The following is a 24,226-nucleotide window of genomic DNA, read 5'->3' as shown; positions in this document are numbered from 1 at the left end:
GTTTCTAAAGTCAAAAAAAGAAAATATGTGTAGATCACTGTGTAGATCATTATGTAGATCGTTCTGGAGTAGGCCAAACATTTTTCTAGTCTATAGAATCCTAGGAAATCTGTCCTAGATTACTCCCCTGGTCGGAACATGTGCCATGCCAGGACATGTGTCTATGCCAGCTATTTGTATAATATAACATTGCATCCTCCAGCCCCTGGGGGTCTGGGAGCCAGCCTGGGCCTTCCCCAGTGCAGAATCTTGGAAGGAGACCCTTAGAAGAAAGATGACCATTAAGACATAGATGGGCGCTGGGTGTGGTGGCTTACACTTGTACTCCTAGCCCTCAGGGAGTCCGAGGAGGAAGGATCGCTTGAGGTCAGGAGTTCAGGAGTTTGAGACCAGCTTTGGCAAGAGTGAGACCCTGTCTCTACTAAAAATACGAAAAAAAAATTAGCTGGGTGGTACATGCCTATAGTCCCAGCTACTCAGAAGGTTGAGGCAGGAGGATTGCTTGAGCCTAGGAGTTGGAGGTTGCTGTGAGCTAGGCTGATGCCACAGCATTCTAGCTCTAGCCCAGGCAACAGAATGAGACTCTGTTTCAAAAAAAATTAAAAAAGACCCAGGTGGCTTTGGTGGACATATATTGATCATTCTTTTCTGTAATGTATAGGCAAAGGAAAATAGACCTCCATCTGACTTTCTAGACTAAAATTTTCCAATAAAACTTAGTGAGAAAATTTTGTAAAAATTATAGCACTAATGATTCAATCGACCAGCACTAGCAGTGATTGACATTGTATATAATGAAAAGTAAAATCGGGTACTTTTGCCCTTAGAGAAGTTTATTATTACAATGAGGTTGCATTTAAGTCCCTCTCTCCAAGCAAATTCCCACCTTTCTTGGTCCCATAATAATAGCCAGAGTGACATGGCTGAATGTTGAAAAACTTAGTATGAGTGTGCCATGAGGCAAAAAACAAAACCTGTGTGTGTCACAGCTGCCCAGAAGTTCAGCATCCTGCTCTTTGCTCATCCAGGAGGACAGAAGGCAATATCTATAGCATCATCCTTAATTTTTTTCTGTTAGACAGTTGTCCCCCAAATTGTATGGAAATTGCACAGTCTATTAATATGTAGTTGCCAGTTGTATTTTTTTATTCCAGCAGCCAAATATGGACAATTTGTGTCAATTGGTTCTACATCTGCAATTGAACTACATCCTTTAGAACAGTGTCACAATAGAGAAGTAACTTCTAAATGGTTTAGTCTGCATATAACTCTGATTGCCTTTAATTAGGGGAAAATCACAAGCTAAGAAGAGTAACAGACTTGAAAAGTCAGTTAAAAATCAGAGTAATCAACTGAGAAAAAAATGTAATCTCATGAATCTTAATCGTTAACCACAGGATAATAGTTTCTTTATTCATTGAATAACTTTTCTGCCCCCCACCCCCCACCATTTCTCAGATTAGAATTCTAACATTAACTGACAAATCTCTATGACATGAGAGGTTCCCCCAACTGCATAAAGTCCTAGAACAAATGAAACTGAGAACGTTATAGTTCAGCCCAAGAATGAGGTTAGGGTGGCCCAATGTAAGCTGTCTCTGATTGCGAGTGGTCTCAACATTGGGTCGGGTAGCGGACTAATAGACCAACTGAGGTATAGACCTCCTAACAATATTTTCCTAGAAATGGGGAGATAATAATTAGGCACATTGCCAACAAACTGCTGGCAATTATTATTATTGTCTTCAATGAACCCGGTCTTTAAAAATTGCAAAACTTCTGGATATTAAGGATTAAAAATATAACTTGGTATTTATTCTTCCAGAGGTTGGCTTTCATGAATTCTGAGAAGGGACCCAATCTGAGGACAATTTCTTTCATGATTTTTAAATCAGCCTAGTACTGTATGTAACCAAAGAGGAGGAGCATTTTTTCTGTTCACATGTGTGGTGTAGAGTGAAGAAAGAGCTTTTTTTTCAATTTTTTTTTTTTGGAATGTGCCAGATAATTTAGGGGGAAAATGAAATACGAGAAATGTGTGGTACGGGAGCAGCTCTGAAATGCTCGCTTGCCTGTAAGAGTTATTTTCAGCAGTTACCTCCTTGAAGCTTGTCAGAATTTTAAAACTCTGTGCATTTCTATTCCACTTGAAGAGTGGGATCAATCAGGCCCAGGCGTGGGATTGGGGGATGTCACATCGGGATCAGCCAGCAGAGCGTGAAGCAGCGTCAGGAACGGGGAAACGCTGACGTCTCCCGTGGTCATGAGGCAACATGTGCCCGGCTAATTACTGCTCTCGGCGACTGCTCTCACATCTTGAAACTCTCCGTGACCCAGTGTGGAAATCCTGTTTGTCTGCCTCCCACCTCCTCCCCGAAAGAATGAAAAACAGCAAACTGCAAGGCTGGGCTTGTTTAATGAATGTGATTTGTTTTTGCGGAACCAAAGGCACGAGGGGTTGCGGAGGCTGTTAGCTTGACGCTGGATTTGTGAGATGACTTCATGGCCCACGTCTTTCGATGAGTTTAATATAGAGGGTGTCTACGCTTGCGAGATGATAGCCTGTCCAAAGGCATTTGCTTTGTTTTTATATGTTCCTGGAGCAGAGTGACCTTTGAAGATAGGCTAGATCATGTTTCTGCTCCAGACAGAACTCTGTCTCACGTGGGGCAGGTGGCAGAGTCTTTCTTTTTAATGAGAACGACTTCCTTTTTGGCCTTTTTCTTTTCCTAGTGGTGGCCTTCCTGCCATCTTATTTATCCCGATACTGTAACCTAAGGCTCTTTGGGGACTTTTTTCTGATATAAATAGCTAGTTATCTTGCACTCTATAGTAAATATAATTTTTGGTGTTAATGCCTTTCATTTATTTACTTATTAGAGCATTAAAAACTAATTTTACCCTCTTGATATTAAGAGATAACTTCCCTTCTCTATAGAACTTCCCTTCATTCCCCTATCCACCCTGCCCCCCCCAAAACCCAACAGCTTAGTTTGTCCAGATAAATTGAATATTACTTTTCCAAAGTTTATAATAAGAGATGATGTTTCAGAGAGGCATTGGCTAAGATGTGGGTTTATTTGGGTGACTATTTGAATACACTAATTAGTAGTACAATATTAATACTTACTGCAACAACAAAAGAAAAAGGAGACCTGCAACTCGCTGGGTTCTCTGGAGAAAGAAACTTCATGAGCATGAATAGTAATACTTTCCATCAGTTTAGATGCAATTGCCTGATGGTGTCGCCCAAACTAATTAATAATGACATATTAACTAACATATTGCCATCAGCAGGTGGCTGTTTGCACAGGGGTGAAAATGGCATGTGCTAAAACAAATTGCTGTACCCTAGAGAAATTTGCAGCATTGTTTTTTTAAGAGTCTTAATGATGTCTGCAATATGATTTTTATTTTTTTTGTCACTTACAAAACTTCAAGGGATAAAGCTGAGTGGAGGCTGGAGAGATGGAAGCTAGAAAAACAAAAAGGAACAAAATCAATTCAACTTTTTCCAAAAGCTTTTCCAAATTAAAAAAAAAAAAAAAAAGACCAAAAAACCCAAACAGTTGAATCCAGAGAGCACAAAAATCCCCAGAAAGACTGAGGTATCCTTCTTCCTCCTTCTCACTTTCCTTTTCTCCCTCTCCTTTGTCCATTCTGGGTCTGCAAGGGACCATCGGCACACGGTATGGCCGTGACAGATGGGCAGTCCACTGTCATCTGCTGCTGCCACCTTTCAGTTTCAGAGGGATCATTGTGACAATGAAGGGGTTAAAACTGTCAACACCTATCAGAGCTTGGAGATAATTAGTGTCATATAAACCAGAGAACCACAGCCTCAATGCTGATGACCGTGCAACCAATGAATTTCACTAGGTTGCTGCTTTGTACGAATTCCTTATTAGTCTCGTTCCAGCTCATGTCCAAGTGTGCTTTTTAAATGCCTATGTGAAAAAGTACTGTTTATGCATATAAATGATGATGCTTCAGTCTGATTGGGAATCTTTTTTTAATTTGGAAGACACATTTTGAATTAGCACTTGCAGCTATAAGTTGAATAGATACATACTCTGCCAGCGTGAGATAGGTAGCCTTCTTAATAATGTCTCACAATGTGTTTTGATGGTTGCTCTAGTACCAAGGTTACTAGAGTATAGTGTGGAGTAATGTGAGTGAGGAATGCAGAGTATTACAAGGTATAATTTTATGCAATCTTTTTTTTAAAACTTTCCTTTTCTTACATGGAACATAAAAGGAAAATGAAGTAGACCTCTTTAAACAAAATATACGCTTGACAAGAATAAAATACACTCTCCATTTACTAACTTGAAAGAGAAAATGGATAGATAATGAGCAGAGATTCTTAAATCTGCTTTTCAAAAGTCCATTTGGTAACTAGAAAGAGACAAATATGACTTAAAAATAGGAGCAGGAGTCCGTGACGGAATAGGGGAAGAACGGGTAAAGGAGAATTTCAATAACCCAGATATGTTCAAATCCACAGGTCCCATTGGCTGGCATCCTAGAGTACTTAATGAATTGGCCGAAGTCATCACAGAACCGCTAGATATCATTTTTGAGAGCTCGTGGAGGACTGATGAGGTGCCTGAAGACTGGAAAAGGGCATATTTAAAACCTTCTTTCAAAAAGGGAAATGGATGATGACCCTGGAAATACTCATCAGCTTAACTTTTTGCTTGGACAAATTCTGGAATAATCAACTTAGTAAACTGGGTAACTGACTTATAATAGCTAGAAACAAGGCAGTGAAATATCACACATAAAGAAGTACTGAGTTCATTTTTAAGAAGACATCATGATGAGATACAGTCTTACGCATATCTTAGGATTCTCCCCTCCATGCTTGATGAAAACAGATGATGTTGGCTAAGGCATTCGAGCAATAACTTATTTTAAGTATCATATAACAAAAAAGTAGGTTTCTGGCATTAACTAGTAAGTATATTATTTCCAAGCGAGCTTTTAACTTGAGGATAGTAGCTTTACTTTTATATTTCAGCGTACATTTTATTTCATTTCACATAGGACCACGTTTTCATAAGATGAGATATTTTATATAAATAGTTTGGTGAAGGAATTCTTATTTTAAGGTGCTTTATATAGTTATTTCATATATAGGTATACTCATAAAGCTGATGGATTAAGAACATCAGCAAGAGAAGAAAATTTCTTCTAACTTTTCTTTTTAAATTTAATCTGGTTGAGGTTTAGTGTTAGGACTGATAAGAATGCTTTGCTCTGACATGTATTGAGCAAGAGCCAGCTGTTTTACTTACGAGCTAGCTTTTCTCACTTCTTGGAGACCACCATGGTCCAGCCTGCAGAGCCTTCTGGTTGCAAAACCTTATCCCACCTCCTTCCCGGGCTTCTGACCTCAGGCCTGTGGGGGAGTGGGGCGCAGAGGAGGGTGGTGGCAGCAGGTGTGAGGAGCCCTATATATCTGCAACCAGAAAAAAAAGCAGATTGAGGTGATTGAGGTGGGGTGGGGTGGGTGGGGGGAATTAAGATGAATCTGGAGTTTTTCTAATTCTTACTGTTCTTGCATTTGAATATCAGTAGTTTTATTTTCTGCTTAGAAAAATGCAACTATGTTGATGGGACCAAAAACTTAGTTGAAAGGAGGCCACGGCAAAAGATCTAGATATGCAACAAGCTCTCAGGGCTGGCAACTTTTGAGAGCCCCTGAGAATCTTCCTTCACTACATAGAAGTCCGTAGAAAATGTAAGTTAACATCAGCATTGCAATATGGACAGAAATAGGAAACTCTCAAATAGAAAAGAAATTGACATTCACTTTTTTCTGGTGCATGCTGGTCCCTAGGAATAGAAAGTTAAGAAGGGTAGTAGGTCTCTAAGAGCAATTTTACCATAATACTGCTTTAAACATGTAAGGTTTAAATAGTTTATCCACTTCTATAGATTATTTTAGGACTGAGTAAAATCAGTCTCACTCTTAAATACCAATGTAAGGAAATTAAGTTCTAAAAGCACATATTAAAGTTGTCTTTTAAACCATACGTAGCTTGTAGTTTCATAAGGATTATATTCCAATCAACCTTTCATCATTTTTTTTCAAATGAACTAGAGTCTTTAAAATGTCTGAGCTAGGTTTTTTTAAGGGGTGGAGGAGTCTATATAGATTACAGGTATGATTTATTGTGATAACAAATGGCTTCCTGTTTGAGATCTCATTTCCAGGTGTAGCATCTGTGGCAGATTTATTTCACAGATGTACATTTGCATGCATTTGGTGAACTGTTGCTAGAAAGGACCCAGTTTCTGAAAAATCTGTTATTTTCATTATGGGCATTATGATGCAACCTACTGCAATAAAAAAAAAGGTTCTTTGGTCATTTCAAGTTTTATTTTCTATTTGAGTAATAGCTACCTTCAGTTCTTTTGCCGCATTTAAATCTTCTATTTTTGTCTGCTATTGGAATTAGGAGATAGCAATGCTCTACCTAAATTAAGAGTCACAATCTAGAACAATAAAAAAGCCAATGGATTTTAAAGACTCTTAGTCAAAGCTAGAGGAAGAGAACTTTAAACAGAGGAGTATTGAAGGAAGCTCATTAATTCCTTTGCATTGAATCAAGATGAGGTGAGAAAGATAGAATATAAGAAAAAGGAATTATCCTTACCATGAATTGTATCCGGTGATAATTACTCTTAAGAAAAGTAATTTTTCAGTGTTTTTTTTTCCTTTTATCTAAACACTAATGATATTCTTAATTTTTGACTTTAAAGGAATAGCAATTAACTAAGGAACAAACATGTTATTAAAACTAGGGGATTATCTTGATTTCTATTTCCTAGAATATCAGGAGAGATTAATTACAGACTTTTACATTCGTCTTAATATTGAGGCAAAATTTTCTTTATTTCATCTTAAAACAAACTTTTGGGAGTGAAAAAAGATCTTAGTCACATAAAATATATCTTGGCATAAGGAAGGCAGAGTTTTAAGGCTCCTTCCTTACAAAGTAGGAGCTGAACCAAACATCTTGGGGAAAAAAACGAAATTTATGGCAACAAAGGACAGTGGTTTCTCAATCAAGAGAACTCAAGCAGTTTCTCTGTTCAGAGATATTTACAGCATCTTGGTGGTATGCAATAAACAGTGACAGAAACAAGCTTTGAGTATTGACTTTGGAGTTACTCATATAGTTCAAATTCTAGAGTTATCCTAGTAATTTTTTCTAGAATTACCCTGTGGTGAATCTGTTAAGGATGTAAGCTGTGGGATAGCTTGGGGGAAATGATCTTGAACGATTATGAAACTTATCAAAGCTTCTTTTTCCTTGTCCATAAAATGGGAAAAATAAATAGCTCCTACAGTTCTTAAGAGGCTTAATTGTTATACAACTTACACCCCGCACACGGTTTTTGTGTCCAGTGCTTGGCGTGTAGCAGGTGCTGACTGCCTCTCTCCCTTCCTTTCTTAGATTACTTTAAAACTGGCTAGAAAACTCAAGCATAAATTGACATGCCCTTATTGTTGCCTTCAACCCACTAAATAAAGCCCCTTTTCTTTATTTTGGAAAGGCTGGGAAAAGGATGCAGTGCCTGCTCATAGTGGGAGTTCAGTAAATATTTATTGGTTGAATGAAAAGAATGTGATTTTATTAATAAAAGACAATGAGCAACTTCATAAAGGCCAGAACTTTTCAAGCCTGGGAAAATAATCACATAGACACAAATAAAAGGTATTTTGTGACCTTTATTTTATTTCTTATGACAGCTTCAGACTTATAAATTTGGTGTGTAAGTGAGTGAGTGGCATATGTGTGTGCATTTTCCTCTGATTTTGTGACTGTGATTTACAAATTAGGAGTACAAATGGGCCTTTTCCTGATAGCTTCTTCTGAGATGAATCCAGCCAAGATATGAAGCAGATATGGTGGATCGGCAAACTTTTTCTGTATGAAGAGAAACCAGATGTACCAGGGACTGGGAAGCACCTGCCTGAAAATTGAGATGAACTTGTCTGAATTTTTCTCTGTTAAGAACCTGAGTATTGCAAATAGGTCCCTTGCATGGAGGTCAAAGAATAACAAACAGGTTAATGGAAATGAAATTCTTGGACAAAATGTTTGATTTATACAGATTCTTATATGTCACATTGAATTAGGTATCAAAATATTTTCAGGCAGGTAGAAGATTTCTGAATTTTGAAATCAATGAGAGATAAAGAATAGAATATGATATTCAGGGATATATAAGAGAAGTAAGTGAGAGCCAGATCCTAAATTGCCAATTCTCAGTTCTGACCAAGTGCCGAGTATAGGGAAATTCTTTGAAGAGATCAGCTGACAGCCTCTGCTTAGAATAAAGCTGTGTAGATGCAAACATAGCTGCTGTATTAAATAAAACAAAATAAGTTGTGCAGAGCAAAGCAAATCAGATTTTCTCTTTTCAGATGTTATAATTTTACTCTTATTAGCTCTCTCTGTAGTCATCAATTACATATTCCTACATCAGGTATTTTACAAGATCAGATTATTTGATTAAAAATCCTCTTCAGCATCCCATTATTAATCTCCAGTAAGATAAAATTAAATAACTTTCTAATCCATGATCATTAATCACTATTTTAGATATTTCCATAAAAGGCAAAAGCGAAAAAAAAAGTAGTTCAGAAAAATGAATGACATAACTTTTTTTTGTTACTTATCAAAATAGATATGAATATTTTCTTTAAAGTTGTTTAGATCCCTGGAAATGAAGTTTTACTTTTTATTGTTGTTAAAAGATAGCTTTTTAGAGGAAAGTAAAAGGTTAAGTTCTATGTTTAGAGCTGGGCAGAATTTTTTTTTTTTAATAATTTTGCCAAAATTTCTTCCACTGGACCAAAAGGAAATAAGTCAACTTCGAGGCATTATATATAAGATGGGAAATGTCTTTTGTGGATATATTCTGTAACATACCCTTAAGTAGATGAATTGTCCCTTATGATTACAAAAAAATGAAACGCTGTATTAAATATCTCCAGGGCAAAGTACTATATTTACAAGGACAAATGTTAGAAATTCTGTTGTTGGTTGCAATTGTTGCCCTGTTCCCTAAATTTGACAATGTCCTGAAATACCATTGGGGTTACTAAAGCCATTTTTCATTGAAAAGTTCTGTCCATACAGAACTTTTAGATACACATGTGTGTATCTGAATAGCCAAGCACGGATTCCTTCTCACTGCGAGCTGCAGTTTGGTCTTATAAACGTAATTACAATGGACACTTTATTTTTCCTTTCCATTATTTTTTTAAAAGGTACAACATGAGAAGGCACTATGAAAAGCCTAATTGGAACAGCATTCTGAACCATGTAATGTATGCCCACGCAGCACTGTGATTTGCAAACATATGTCCGCTCTTTAATAAATGTTATGGCTTTCACAGCGGTTCCGCCTTGGCCTCTTTTGTAATCTTTCACGTTTTGATGAATGTGGTAGAGACGGTAGGTTGTTTAAACTGACTATATGTAAATGTTTATGGTAGTGTAGTATTATGGTCAGCGTGGGAAATCAGAGTTCTCACTGGAAAGAAAGGGAAAAGCAGGCTTCCCCACACTGCATGCAAAATTCAAATAAATCCATCCCATGGGGTTGGATCCTTTTATTTTGTATGGTTGTTATATATGAATATGTTGTGGCTTTCTCTCGTGTGATATGTGGCAGTGGCTCACCACAGCGGCTCACTACATGGTAGACAAGTCGTGTGTGGAGTTTCTCCATGTGTGATCCTGCTGTGGCTCCTGAAGTCCTGAATTTTATCACCCGAGAGTGTTGTGACTTGGCTACAGATAGGCACAAGGTCAGTGGTCATTAGACCCAGAGTCCTGGATTTGAATCCCAGCCTTACTACTTTCTGGCTTCAGGGCCTTGGGCAAATGCAGTAATTATTGTACATTCTTAGCACAGTAACTAGCCCCAAAACATTAACTAGAAGAAGTTTCATGATAGTGTTTCGGGTTCTATATAAATGTCAGCATGTGGTGTGCTTTGGTGATGATGAATGACTGTTTTTCTATGCCCACTGAATACAAGATGAAGGAAAGGAAGTTTAAAGTAAGAAACAGGTCTGGTAAATATTAGGAGGAACATGTGAAAACTTGAATTTTAGAAATGAAAAGGGACCTTAAGGATGACTTAGTCTGATTAGAAATTGTGTAGTTAAGGCACTGAGGGGCCAGGAGTTGGTGGCACACCCATGATGACACCCCAGGTTGGTGACAGATAGTTGAGGTTCTCCCAGATTTTTACTCCTGGCTTTTGTCTGATGTGAAATCCTGGAAATTATGCCGAAAGGGTTCTGTGGCATCTTCAAAGAAGGCCTTTTTAGATTTGACTAAGTTTGAGAACCTTGATCCTTCATTTTAAAGATGTAGCTTAGCACTGTGTTCATAAACTAAAGTTCCAAGCAGCCCATGTCTCTGCAGGGGCTTGTATCAGCGTATAATAACCTGACCTTTCAGCTTTAAAATCTCACACGTCAAGTCCTCCTCGATCTGATAAGCATATTTAGAAAAGTTCCTGTTATTGGTGGACAGCACTAAAATGTATTTTTGAAAAGTAGGGAAATCCATGCATGCAATGAAGCTCACAAATAAGTGTTTGTTAAAGAATAGTGTGGTTTATACCATTAATGAAATCACATCACATAAGGCAGTTTTTAAAAAGTCTTTCATCTGGAGCTGGGTAATGAATACCTTCTAGTCTCATTCCAGGCCGTCCGTTGCCCCACTGAGGATTTTTTTTTTAATTTAAAAAAGGAATCTTGAATAATTTTAAATAAAAAACTTACTTCCCCCCACCCCCCGAGTTACCCTGAGGACAGAGTACATTCATGTAATTATGGACGCTTTTTTGGCCAACCTTCTCTACTTTAAAGTACATTCATGTACCAGTTACAGGATGTCTGAGGAATCTCATCTGTTTCTTGGTTGAATAATGAGCACCGATTTGTGTTATATAATAGTATATATTCAGTGTGCATTGTTTTATGTCCCTTTGGCTTAATCAGTTTAGCTTCAGCTTCATTTTGGAAGTTAATTAATCTACATAACAGCATTACAAAAATGGCTATTTTGAGTGAAGACTATACATTCAGTTTTCTTAAGAAATGCTTGCCTATAAATCAGAAGTCCTGAATCCAGTGTCTAGTTTTCCTGGTGAGCAGAGCTGTCTAAGTCACTTCCTTTGACACCTTTGCTCTCCCATCTGTAAAAGCGTTCAGTGAACTGCACTGCTGAACATGCCCCGTGAAAGGTTTGAGAAACAGATGGTATCTGTAAGTAACCTCACGTTGTTTTCTCTTTGATGACCTCTACCGGGCCATGAGCACGTCTGGTTTGTCCCCACTGGGGCTGTTCCTCACTCGGTACTTCCTCAGTTCTTGGTGTGTCACCTGGCACGTTGTAGGTGCTCGGTTATTGAACCAACTGGACTTTCTCACATGCCTAAAGAAACTGAAACCTGAGGTGGTGTGAGTAGGTTCTACCTGAGGCATTTCTTATTTTTCAGGGAACTCAAAGGCCCTCTGTGTGAAGGATACATGCCTTTCACCCCCAAACCTGGGAAACCAAGTTTCCCTGTATCAGAACCTCACCTTGGGGTATAATTTTGTTGTTATTCTAGTCTTCCAACTTTCCTATTTTCTTTTGTATAAAACTGTAAATGAAAATAATTTATAAAAAATAATTTATTTACTCAATTAGGTTTTCTTTTACAGAAATATATTAAATATTGTAATTTGTGAAGGCACATGAAGATATTAAAATGACACACTTTGAATTAAGATTTTCTTTTGGTGAGAGGAATATCATTATATATGTGCAATTAAAACTAATAAGTATCAATCTATTCCTACAATTACAAGCTAATCCAACTGTGGTTAATGCACTTATCACATATGTTGGCATGTGGTACGCTGTTAGAAAACAAAGACATTTTGATAATCTGTTCTACACAAACCCCAACTTCCCTCTTAGATTGTATTTTGGACACACTTTTAGATCTATTTAATATAAATTTGTGACTTACTATTTTGTCTCTGGAAATAATTATTTTTTCCCTAAAGATTCCTTCTACCTGTTACCAATAGGAAGGCAAAAAAGAGTGGAATATTTAGGAACAGGCCAGGGTTGTCGAGACTTGCGTTTGACTCTCACAGAGCGGCTGAGAGATGTGACTGCCTGCCCTAAGAGAGACCTTGCACCTCTGCAGTGATTCTGTGCTGTGTCTTTCTCTTCTGTCTCTGATATGTATGGTATGTGGAAGGGAGGGAAGAACATTAACGTTTTGGAGTCATAAAAACCTGGATACAAACCCCTGCTCCCCACACCTGGCTGTGTGACCTTATGCAAGTTACTAAATCCTTTCCAGTCTGTTTTGTCACCTGAAAAATGAGGTTAATAATACCCCTTCAGAGGGTTCTTGTGGAAACTTCACAAAACACCATGTAGGACAACGAATAGTGAGGCTCATATTGGAGGAACACAAATCCTCACTATGTATCACCTAGGCAGTATTGGCAGGTAGAAAGTGGAGGGGTAGGAACAGAAGAGTTTTGTGATTCATGAATAAAAATTGTTTCCAAGATATGTTAGGAGAAAAAGTTTATATTCATGAATCAGTTACAAGATTAAAAAATATAGTTGCCAACACTTAAAAGGGCATTTAATCTGTGGGACAATTCAAAGCATTTTACATGTGTTATCCCATTTAATTTTTATAACAGCCCTATGAGATTGTTCCCATTCTACAGACTGTTCCCATTCTACAGATCAGGAAACTGAGGTAAAGGTGGGGTTTTGGTAATTTACCCAGGGCCACACAGCCAGTAACCAAGAAATCTGGGATTTGAATCTCAATAGTGTGATAGTGTGACTGTAGACCTGTCCTCTTAACCTTTATTTATGGTTTATGGGGTCCAAACTTAATACAGAATCAAATGTAAGGACAGTATATGAAGAAGTAGGAGAGAGCAGATTGACAAAGTTAGAAAGAGGAGGTACCTGAGGGACGAGGTGAAGATGGTGTCCCAGCTGCTGTAATGGATGCCTGACACTGGGTAATTCATACAGAACAGGCATTTATTTTCTCACACTTCTGGAAGCTGGGAAGTCCAAGATCAAGGTGGTAGCAGGTTGGGTCGTCTGATGAGGGCTTCATCCTCTGGGGAACGTCCACGGTGTCCTCACATGGCGGAGAGCAGGAGGGTAAGAGACTGATGTTTCCTGAAACCTTTTTTTGTAAGGGCCTTAATCCCATTCCTGGGGGAACAGCCCTCATGGCCTTATCTCCTTTTAAAGGCCCCACCCCTTCGTGCTATCCTCTGGCAACACCTGTATTTTGAAGGGGACATATTCAAACCATAGCGTTTCATATCAAGTATGTTGCATCAGTCTGAGTAAGATGCCACAGAGGGAAGGACCACCAGTGAGCACCACTAAGAAAGGAGAACGCCACCAGTTCAACTACATTACAAGTTCACAATATTTTTTCCGTTAAGATTTTTAGTGTCCACTTACTGACGGAGGTATCTTAGACTTATGTCTGCATAGATATTTATGATTTACCACTCAAATGCACAAAAAGATTTAAAAAAAAAAAAAAAGCTAAGGAAAGGTAAGGTCATCCCACAACATGTCTCTGGGCACACTCCTCTGAATCACTTTCTAACTCATGTCCGTGTGTGGCCCTGCTGTGCCCACAGGTCCTCTGTGAGTGAGGTCTGGTCTCTGGGTTTCACCCAAACCCCCTACATGCTTATATGCTGATCTTACCCAAAATTGTCTGCAGAAAGTTTTAAGACAGCAACTCATTCTTTCCTCAGATGGCCGTTGAGTGGTTTGCTGGCTGAAATGCCACGGGCTTGCAGCTCTGCAGCTGTGGCATCAGGAAGGGCAGCCACCTACCTGCCCATGCACGGGGTGGCAACTGCGTCACTGGCTGCCGGTCAAAACTGACTGTAGTTCTCCATCTCTTGTCCTTCACCCGGGTTTCAGGCATATTCCAATGTGAAAATGTGTGTATTCCAATCAATGACATGTGCTTATCTGTCCAGTTACAAGGAAATTTTGACCACCCATTTATTTTTACCTCCTGTCCCTTGACTTAGTTGATAGTGATATACTAGACATTTTGCCTGGAACTGCCTTGGACTTGGACTAAGAATTTCTTTTGATTTTTATGTAGTTGTATCTGTGCTGATATTACTCTTTTGTGGGTCTCTGACATAAGGTCCACCATAGTCAGATAACACATACTGGTTCTGTTTGGCTTCCTGCCATTATTCTGTATGTCATGGAGCTCCCTGGATCATGGAAAGTCTTTAAATGATGATTTAAATTATTACTTTATAGAATTTAGCACCTTCCCCCATGGAATGATAATAGTTTTTTATTTGGGTATTTTAATTTTTAATAATAATGCCCAATTATAGGGTTATTCCTCATATTACCAATATACCTGCCTAACGTTGGAAGCAAGAGTTTGCTCTCACTTTGGTTCAGGGTAAGAAATACAATTATATATGTTCATTAGAATTCCAAGTGGCAGCTCAAAATTTACTCTTTGGCCATTATGTATTAGAACTCTGTGAAAGTATTTTGAAGTTTTAAAATGTCTTCAGAAGCTATTAGGCTTCTATTCCCTGTGCTCAGAATATGTGTGGTACAGTGAAAAGGGACCAGGGCCTTGGTGCTAGGGAGAAGGGGCTCCAGACCCTTCACTGCTCTATGACCTCATAAAAAAATACCAAGTGCTTTTTCTAGGCTGAATTTTATTCAGTCTTTACAACAACCCAATAATGTAATTACTGGTACTGATCCATTTTACAGGTAAGGAAACGGAAGCTTAGAGAGTTTAATTACTTTAGAATATTCACTTGCGTTATCCGTGATGTCCTTAGAATTATGAAAAACACACTGACCGTATTGGCCATAACATGTATAAAGCACATTGCACATACTTGGTGATTGAAATGGAAATGAATTGTATTTTACTGATGTTTTCTTTTCTCCTCTCCATCTCCTAAGCAGTACTTAATTGCCATTCGAAATTGCCTTGCATATTCTGAGAGGATAATACACATTTTTGAATGTTTAAACCTAAATAAAAATAATTTTCTAGTACACATTTTGATTCACCCTGTTTTGTCTTACATAATGGATAATCTTAATGTTTTTTTTTTTTTTTTTTAATTAGGAAAACCAGTAGGCAACTTCATACTAATGTCCAGGATTTCCTAGTGCCTGCAGGTATTCTCCATGATACCTACATGGAAGGAATTTGTACTTTATTATGGTCAAATATTCTCTCAGTGGACTTGTGGGTGAAGCAACCTAACATCATCTTTATTTTTAGTGAATCAATGACCATCCAGTTGGCTACATAAACTATAACTTCTGATAGTTCTTATCTTTATTAAATCTCAATGTCTATATTAAAAATATTCCTTTTAGAAAACTTTTTTCATTGTACAACCAAATAGGAAGCAATATTTAAAATAACTTGATAGATGTTATAGATTCTATAAATTGACAGATGTAATTAATTAAGGTATAGTTTGAGAAACATTAAAGTTATTGCCTCACAGTTTTAAGCCTGTCTGCCTACCTGCCTGCCTGCCTTTCTTCCACCATTTCTTCTTTTCTTTCTTTTCTTTTCTTCTCTCTCTCTCTTGGAACTGACAACTAAATGAATTGAATATATCTCTTTTATCCCACAAATCCTATTCATCTGCTTTTATTTTTCCACGCTTTGATCTCCTTCCAAGTACATTTGAAGAATAAGTAAACATATTTTCTAAAAATCTTGGAACATTTCCTGGTCTTGGAGGTGTGAGGACTGGGTTGGCAAAAAAATGATTTTTGAATGAAAAGTTAAGTCTATACTTACATTTAAAATCCCAAGAGACATCATTGATATCCATTTGCAGTAAGGAAAATAGCCAGATTGTATGTGATTTTGATGATTGAGTTTTTTAAAAAAAAGCATGTAGCAACTGAATATATATGTAAATCTAGTATATAGTATATCTACAACACAAACCATAGTATAATCTAAAACAATAATTGGGGAAAATGAAACTGATAGAGGCTAAATTCTAGCATTGAGTATACTATTGCTAAAGTCCAATCTATCAAAATAATCTGTTAAATGCAATTTTAGGAATAAGGCAAAGCTTCTTACTATGCCATATAATGTAGAGAAGTTGACACATACACACAAAGCCTCCGTCATGGGCTTATATATAACAGAGAGAATAAAGAAGGACAGGAAAGAGCCATGCATGTAATTTACTGTCTATCAGAAGAGAGGTTTCTCTACTTTATATATCTTTTGAATCTTGCCTTTGAATTTTTTGACTGTAATTATTAGTTGCTTAAGGTTTATGTTGATACCATGCTGCTTAGTTGTGTTGTTAGTAGAATGTTTTATGTGTATTTATCAATATTTCCCTTGGCTTCATAAGCAGGAAATAATGTCGAACAACTGACACATAATACACATTTCCATTCTCACGTCTCAAAGAAGAGTGCCTGCCCTTAAGTTGTGACAGTAATCTGCTCTGCGTAATGCCCCTCTCTGATTACCTGTGTAGATAGTGAGAGGTTTGCGTCATTTATAAAAATTCCATGAGAATATGTCTTTGTAATAAAGGAGGAGTTTATTCTTTGTGTGATTGAAAAATAATTCTGAGGCATCATCTATTTGTAGAAAAACATTAACTTTCCCTTTGATGGTAAAGTCGGTTATGGTAGACATGGAGAATGACAAATATCGATAGATTGTAGCCCATATTAGGTACTAAAATGCTTCCAAAACAATTTGAGTTCATAATCATAGGAAAACATACAGCAGAGGTTGAAAGTTATTTGTACATAATAATCATTTATATTTTATGCAGAGCATCAAAATTAATATCTGCAAAGTGAAAAAAAACAACAGTGCACATTTATTACAGGTGATGAAGCACAGCGCATCACGGGAAAGAAAAGAAGAGTTAGGCATGAGTTTGAATTCCCTCCTGCCACCTCAATCCATGTGGCCTTGGGCAAGTCACCTCACCTGTCTCAGGATTATATAAACTATTTACATAGCTCTGTGTATATAATAAGTGCTCAGTAAGTGTCAGCTATCATCATCAGAATTCACTTTCATATTTGAAAAATATGGTATTAAGACTATGTGATGAACCAAGGCCAGGCAAATTCCGAAACAATGCAGTTTGAGAATTTACTGAGCAGCAGGTCCTGCAGTAGTGAACTGGGCTCTGAGGAAACAAAGGGGGAATGAACAAAGGATTTACCAAGTGCAGGAGGAGACAGCCGTGCAGAGAACCTAATCTCCATCAGAACATAATGGTACCAGTGTCAAATACACTCCTGAGGAAGTAAAGGGAAGATGTGTATAATTGAGATGAACAGTCTTAAAAAGACGGGTAGGGTTTTGTTTACTGGGAGGTGGGAGTGGAATGAAGGAAGGACGGATTCCAGATGGGGGAGCCGCATGGGCAGAGGCATAAAGGGATAGGAGTTCAGGGTTTTGTGGAAAAAAGGAGATTGGCCAGAGGCTCTGCAGCCTAGGATGAGGGGGTGGAGAAAAGGGAAGATGTGTCTGGCGTAGCTTGGAAGCTGGCCTCGGATTCTGAAATGTTATACTTAGGAAGACATATTTTATTTTATAGGCTGGATATTTTCAAACTTTCTTGAGGCTTGTGAATGATGCCCAACATATTTTCATGTCACAAACATGTATGGAATCCTTATTCTGTGCCAGGCACTGTTCTAAATGCTGAGAAAAACTAGATATAAGCTAGACAGAACTCCAGCCATCGTGGAGATTATCTTTCTAGAGAAATGTAGGTGTGGGTGATTGAATGCTGGCTACTGCTCTGTCTCCACTCAAAAAGGAATATGAGATGCAAGTCCATACTCATCTGTTTATGATAGGAAGTGTCTACTGCATAAAAATGCAAACCTTGCACAAGCCGTTGCTTCACATATACTTGTTAGCAGATGATGAGTGTGCTCAAAACGAATGCCAACTCTTCTAAGTGTCTGGACCCCAGCACTAACCACTGCTGCGCAGGCCTTTGAGGAGGGAAGTAGTGTGATCTGAGAAGCAACCAGAGGATGCTAATAACAAGGCTAGTCTCACTCAGTTTCCTCTGAACACCTTTGTCCCAGCAGTTCAGGGGCAACCTCTCCCTGAATGTCCCCTGAGACCTTCTCCTCTTGTCTGCCAGACCTCTCTACCTCTCTTATGCCATAAAGGCCAATGACTCAGCTCTTCCCATGGCAAATCCACCCCTAGCCTTTTCCTCTCTCATCATAGCCTACCTTTCTTTCTTTTATCTGCTGTTCTCATTTCTGGAATTGTGTTTGTCTAGACTAGGACTGTCTACCCTAATGGAAATGTCCAGTGTTGCACCGTTGACTGTGGTGGCCACGAGCCATGTGTGGCTCCTGAGCACTTCCAATGTGGTTAGCGTGACTGAGGAATGTCATTTAAAATTTTATTTAATTTTAATTAATTAGTCACGAATGGCCAGTTGTATCAGACAGCACAGGTCTAGATGTTCATTAAAAAATGTCCAATTCAACATTCTATTTCCTTGACAATAATATATCTGGAAAATTCTTATATTCAATTTTTCTAGTTTTTAAAGTGCCTGGAATTCTTTTTGCAGCAAAACCGGGATTTTTTTTTTTTTTTAATTCTTGCCTGGTTGTTGGAGCAGGAAAGTGGCAGTGCTGTTTTCTCTTTGACTACACTTGACCCTAGAGTCGTGGCAGCAGCAGCCAGGAGAGAGCTGCTGTGTTGGGGGTAAAGCGCCATCCACTTTGGCTTTTTATTTTAATCTACCTCTTGACATTCTCTAGCTGAGGAAAAAAAGAATTTTTCCTATTGTCTCCCTCTCTTCTCCAAATAGGCTGCCTACGGTAAGAACTGCCAGGGGGACGAGGTAGCTCTGTTTAGACACCAGTGTACCCTAAACAGCGATGTGATTACCCCTCACTGGCTCCTGGCTGTTAATGGATGTGGGGGTGAAGGAGAAGGAGTTGGACCCACATGACTCGATAGGCAACTCCATGCATGGCGCCATTCACTAATAAATGGTGCAGAAGAGAAGGAACATGTTTGCGGGGCAAGGGGGATAATGAGCTCCATTTTGCACACATTGAGTTTGAGGTCCTTATGGTGAATTGTGCCTTTGGGGGTGGCCTATTTGTCTACACGTCTGGAGAAAGATCTGTCCTGGAGATGAATGTGTGTGGGTCATTGACATGTGCTAATTAAAGCCACAGGAGTGCATAGTCTGGCCCAGGGACAGTGTGTAGCATGAGAAGATGAAAGGGTGAGCAATGAAACATAGACTTAGCACCAACCTTTGTGTGATGGTTGGAGAAATAGGAACTTTGAGCTGGGTAGGACAAAACCAAGAGAAGGCAGTCACCAAAGACAATTCCAAGATAAAGAACATTCAACAATGTCACATGCTCTGGAAAGGTCAAGGTAATGTAAGGACTGAAATGTATCCATTAGATTGAGCCCCATGACATAGAAATCAGAGCTCTCAGTGAGAACAGATAACGAGGTTTTGAGGAATGGGTGGAAGGTGTGGAAACAAAGAAATAAAGTATAGAACATTCTTAGAAAACCTTTTGGCTGTCAAGGAGAGGGAGTTGGAATAGCTATAGGCTCGGGGTGGTGAGAGGTGGGTGGCAGGTTTTGTTTTGACTGTAGGTTAGAGTTGAATGTGTTTCAATACCGATGGCCAGGGGAGAGGTCTGTAGACAGTGGCTGAAGGTGCAGGAAAGGAGTGAGTAGAACATTAAGGGGCTGGCCCTTGAGAGGGGAGGAGGGTTGGGGTCCAGAGGACAGGTGGCAGGAGAACAGGTGACATGGACCTTAGGCAAAGAGAGGGATGAGTTTAAGGTGAGGTGGGTATGACCACAGGGAAGTTAATGGGCTTAGCAGATGGTGACTGAGAGAGGTCCTGTCTGTGTGCTTGTTTTGCCAAAATCAGTTTTGTGCATATCCCTCAAGTGACTTTTATATTTGAATGGAACTAATATTAATACAAACATCCTCACAAAATGTGTCCAGTCCGAATGAGTCGTCTTATCTGAAGTTAGTAGAGGGCTTTAGGAAACGTGACTTGTCCGTACCATCTGCAGAAAGACTCCTTAGCAGAAGTCAGTTTTGCAGCTCTAAAACAAAGAGTGGTCTTAAGTATTTCCCCTTGACTAAACTAAAAGCAGGAAGCAAGCACAGTTCTTGTGTTGGCTTTTCGTCTCTGCAGTTTGTACTGGAAATGCATTGTTTTAAGTTTTACAAATCTATGAAAACACGTCATTGAATGTCTAAGGGGCAGAGCCCTAAGCAGCGAGCGAGGCTTCTAGTTGGATCAGTGCTGTGTTGGATCAGGCCCCGTGTTCCACGGTCGGTGGCACCTGCTTGTACGGAATGGGGGCCGATGGTGTATGATGTGTGCCTGCCACAGTGCGCCGCTCAGATGTGATCTCTGCAGGTGCTAGAAGACACATGTGCTCCAGGCGTGGGGCGTGTGTCAGGATCTGGGTGGCATCAGCTTCTGAGAAAAATCTCGTTATGCAAAGTGAAAATATAACTAGACATTAAAGTGCTTAATGATTTCTTAAAGCAACATACCCTTTTATTAAGGAAAAACAGGACGTATAAAATCCATATCAAGTTTTAAGCATAGACATTTCATTCCATGAATATTTCTCCAACATGAAACTGAGCAGCTGTTTCTCCAGATGCCACATCAGGGCTCTGAAGGGAATTGTTGTTAAATCCAATACCATAGTCAGCTAGATAGTGAAAGAGATACTACAAGATGTATCTGATCTAATCAGTGAGCCTCAGTGAACTAAAATTTAAACACCCTGCATGGAATTGATATGAGGATTTGGATTACACTCTAAACAAGGGAAATGTAGTTGGTATGCGCTGAGCCTACCACATTCTAATTTTTTATTATTTAAAATCTATTAAGGGCCCATCACAGGAAACCCTTTGTTTTTTCTACAATCAGTTGTCATTGTGGCTGCCAATTGTTTTGAGAGAGAAAGTGCAACATTATTATTTATGAGAAAGGGCCGACACACAAAATCCATATATTTAGCTGACTCTAATATTCCTGGGCCAGCACATTAAATTATATGAATAACTACTTGAAAGGTAGATCCAGAGAGTTACAGGTAATTTTTATGCAGGAACCATCAGCCCCATACTGAAATGAAAGCCTACTCATCAACTAGTTTGTAACCTCTTGCCAGTCTGTCCCACAGAAGGTGAAATGAAGAGCAGAAGAAATTTATGGAAGGATTCCACTGGTCTAGAATTAGTTACTGGATAATGAGGTAAAAAAGTGGAATTTTCAAAAAAAAAAACTTCACAAAAAATTGGCAGTTTACCTTAAAGAAACTTATTAGAAAAAAGCCTAGTTGATTCTCTTTGACACATAACAGATAAATCTCTTGAGTATCCTTCCATATCTAAAATATATATAAATAAAAATGTTCATGTATATTGCCAAGTTTTTAAAAAGGCTTTAAAATACTTGAAAATACATATAAGAGTATATGATTTTAGCAAAAATATACATAGTCTTCACATGTGGGAAAAATAGTAGAAAGTTAAATGGCACTATGTTAACAATTTTTCTCTCTGATTGGTGTGATTATAGGCATTTTTAGTATTTTCCCTATATTAGTGAACGTCAGCACTAATCACATAGTATTTCCATGATTACTGAAATGCAGCCCACTGAACAAACACCCCCCTGAGCATTGCACACACTTTGTAACCATCGTTCAGATGTTGTTAACCAAGGACTTGCTTTTGTTTCCCAAAGAACAGTCTTTTGCCTTTATATTGTGTCATATTGACAGGGAATTCTTTAACCTCTGTGATTTGATCAGCTGCTTCTGTATCTCTTTGCCATCCACGCTCCTTATGCTAAGATGCCAAAGACCACAGTGCTGGAGTCCTGGACAGTGACCACTCAGCCTGTAGCTGGCCCGGGCCACTTCCTCCTTGCTTCCCCAGAGGCTGGGACCAGCCAGGGCTACCCCGGCCTCAGCCAGGGCTACCCCGGCCTCAGCCAGGGCTACCACTGCCAGCACCTTGGTGGACACTCCTTATTACCAGCTGATGAAGCTCAGGGACCATGCCAGCTTTGGGTGCCATTTGTTCCCTGATTCTATACAACATCTTATCGCTGATGAATTAATACACGCATTACATTTACATACATATTTTTGTTAATGGAATGTGCTTTCTTGGAATAAGTAAATGAGGACATGTATTTTTTCTTTAGAGTATTTCAGGCCACTAATTAGATTAGCTCCGTGAATGCCTAGCAAAATATAACTTGTGTGTTATGCTTGGCAGATACGATACCAGCTGTAGAACTTTTATTAGAAAATGTGGCAGAATGAAAAGAAGGAACATGGGAAAAAATAATCACTGATGTTGTGAAAGTAGCTACAAAAAATAGCTGGTAAAAACAGCTGTAACAAATCAATGGTTCTTAATACTCCAAGATATCTAAATGTATGAGTGTATTAGAAGCATTTGGAGGATGGGAAGGGCTTCTGAAAATTGCACCCATTCTTGTTGACCTTATATGCTTTGCCTCCAACTTCCACCTCACGTCCCAGCCAGCTGAGTGAGCTACTCTTATTTATGGGAGGCGTGTTGGGGTAGACAAATGATTGAGGATTATAGCATTAACAGTGATACAAGAAGCTAGAGCATGTCATGGCATCCAGTTGGAAGATCTGCCATGGAGAGGGGTGGAGGGCAGTGGAGGACTTTAAACATTGACAGGTTCAAATGAAAAGCTACAGCAATAACTCTAAATGCCACTGTAAATATTATCAGAGGGGATAGCGGTGGGAAAGGATGAGGCCGGTAGAGTTATAGCATGAACTCTTTTCTAGTGCTTAAGTCAGAAAACATGTCCCCAAAGTCAATAATTAATCTCACCAAAGAGGATAAGATTTTGCTCTTAAGAGCTGTGATGGGCTCACTACTACCTCTTATGAACTTTATGCAATGGGGGTGAGAACTATAAATGAGAAGACAACAAACTGCTCTGTTTAGTAGGTGCATTAACTCTCTCAGGCCACTAGGAATTTATTTAATAAATTGCTACTGTAGCATAGGAAATCACTCCTTAATGGCTTCAAAAAAGTGTTTCAAAAGAGTAGCAATTTACTCCCTTGGCAGGAGGAACAAGCCCCAAATACAGCATTAAGAACCTACCATTTGTTCATCGTTTAAAAAAAAGGATTATTAGTTTTGATCTTTAATTGCTTGCACACAAGTTACATTTAATGAATTTCTAAAGAACCTTGATTTTCGTAAGTCCTAATGCCATCTCACTTTTGAGAGAGAAAATATATATATACGTTCACGCTGTAAATGGTAAAAACAGTGAAAAAGTGAAAATTCAGTGTTGACATAAATCCTGTTGAAAGGACCATAACAAAAAAATAAGGTTGTAATTTGAATCAAAGTTTCTTCATGTCCCAGTTCAGAACAATGTGGTCATGACAAATGGGTCACATCAAAGCAAGGGGTGGGAGAATATTAGTTTGGAGCTGAGCTAACAGTGGCTCTAAAGGATGACCATTGCATGGCGCCATGATTAATTAAGGTATCTGCCAGTCATCTGGGCTGGAATCGCTGCTTTGGAAAGGGCAGAAAGCCTCAATATTTACATAGGGATCAGACGCTCATATTCAGAGCGCTTCTCTTGGCAGCCTATGACTTGTTGGCAAAATGTCTTCAATTATGGGCAAAATGCCTCTTCTCATATCATCACAAACCAATTTGTCAGGATGTGTGTATTTGGAAAGCTACGCAACAGAAATATTTTACTTATTTTAAAAGGGTGGGGAGAAACCCTCTACTGTATATACATTCAAAAATGCCAAATCTTATATAAAAGTTCACTCTTATAAATATTTAATAAAAATTGCTGTGCCTTCCACAAAGGTAAAAAACTAGAGAGGAAATATCTGTGTTAATGTTAGTGTGAAATAGTTTTATGACTATTTAGAGCATGTATTTATTTGTGCATTTACGAGAAATCATGGAATGTAGAGGCTATATGATATTTCTACTTGAACTTCACGTTTAAGCTAATCAACTTTAC

General features: G+C 38.6%; 1 protein-coding gene across 2 annotated transcripts in view; it reads left to right on the top strand.

Moving 5' to 3' along the window:
• SAMD5 (sterile alpha motif domain containing 5) overlaps positions 1-24,226 on the top strand; it is a 380,822-nt gene that overhangs the window by 39,125 nt on the left and 317,471 nt on the right. Inside the window, exon 2 of one of the 2 annotated variants that reach the window (XR_012919257.1) lies at positions 4,508-4,815. The exons of the other annotated variant lie outside the window; for it this stretch is intronic. The gene's annotated coding sequence lies outside the window, so the exon portion shown is untranslated. Of the gene's footprint in view, positions 1-4,507; positions 4,816-24,226 lie in introns of those variants that run through there. 2 annotated transcript variants of the gene reach the window in all.

This window comes from Microcebus murinus, chromosome 5, assembly GCF_040939455.1.
Source record: "Microcebus murinus isolate Inina chromosome 5, M.murinus_Inina_mat1.0, whole genome shotgun sequence".
NCBI classification, from domain to species: Eukaryota; Metazoa; Chordata; class Mammalia; order Primates; family Cheirogaleidae; genus Microcebus; species Microcebus murinus.
The sequence above is the reverse complement of the archived record's forward strand: the minus strand, read 5'-3'. Positions and strand labels throughout refer to the sequence as shown.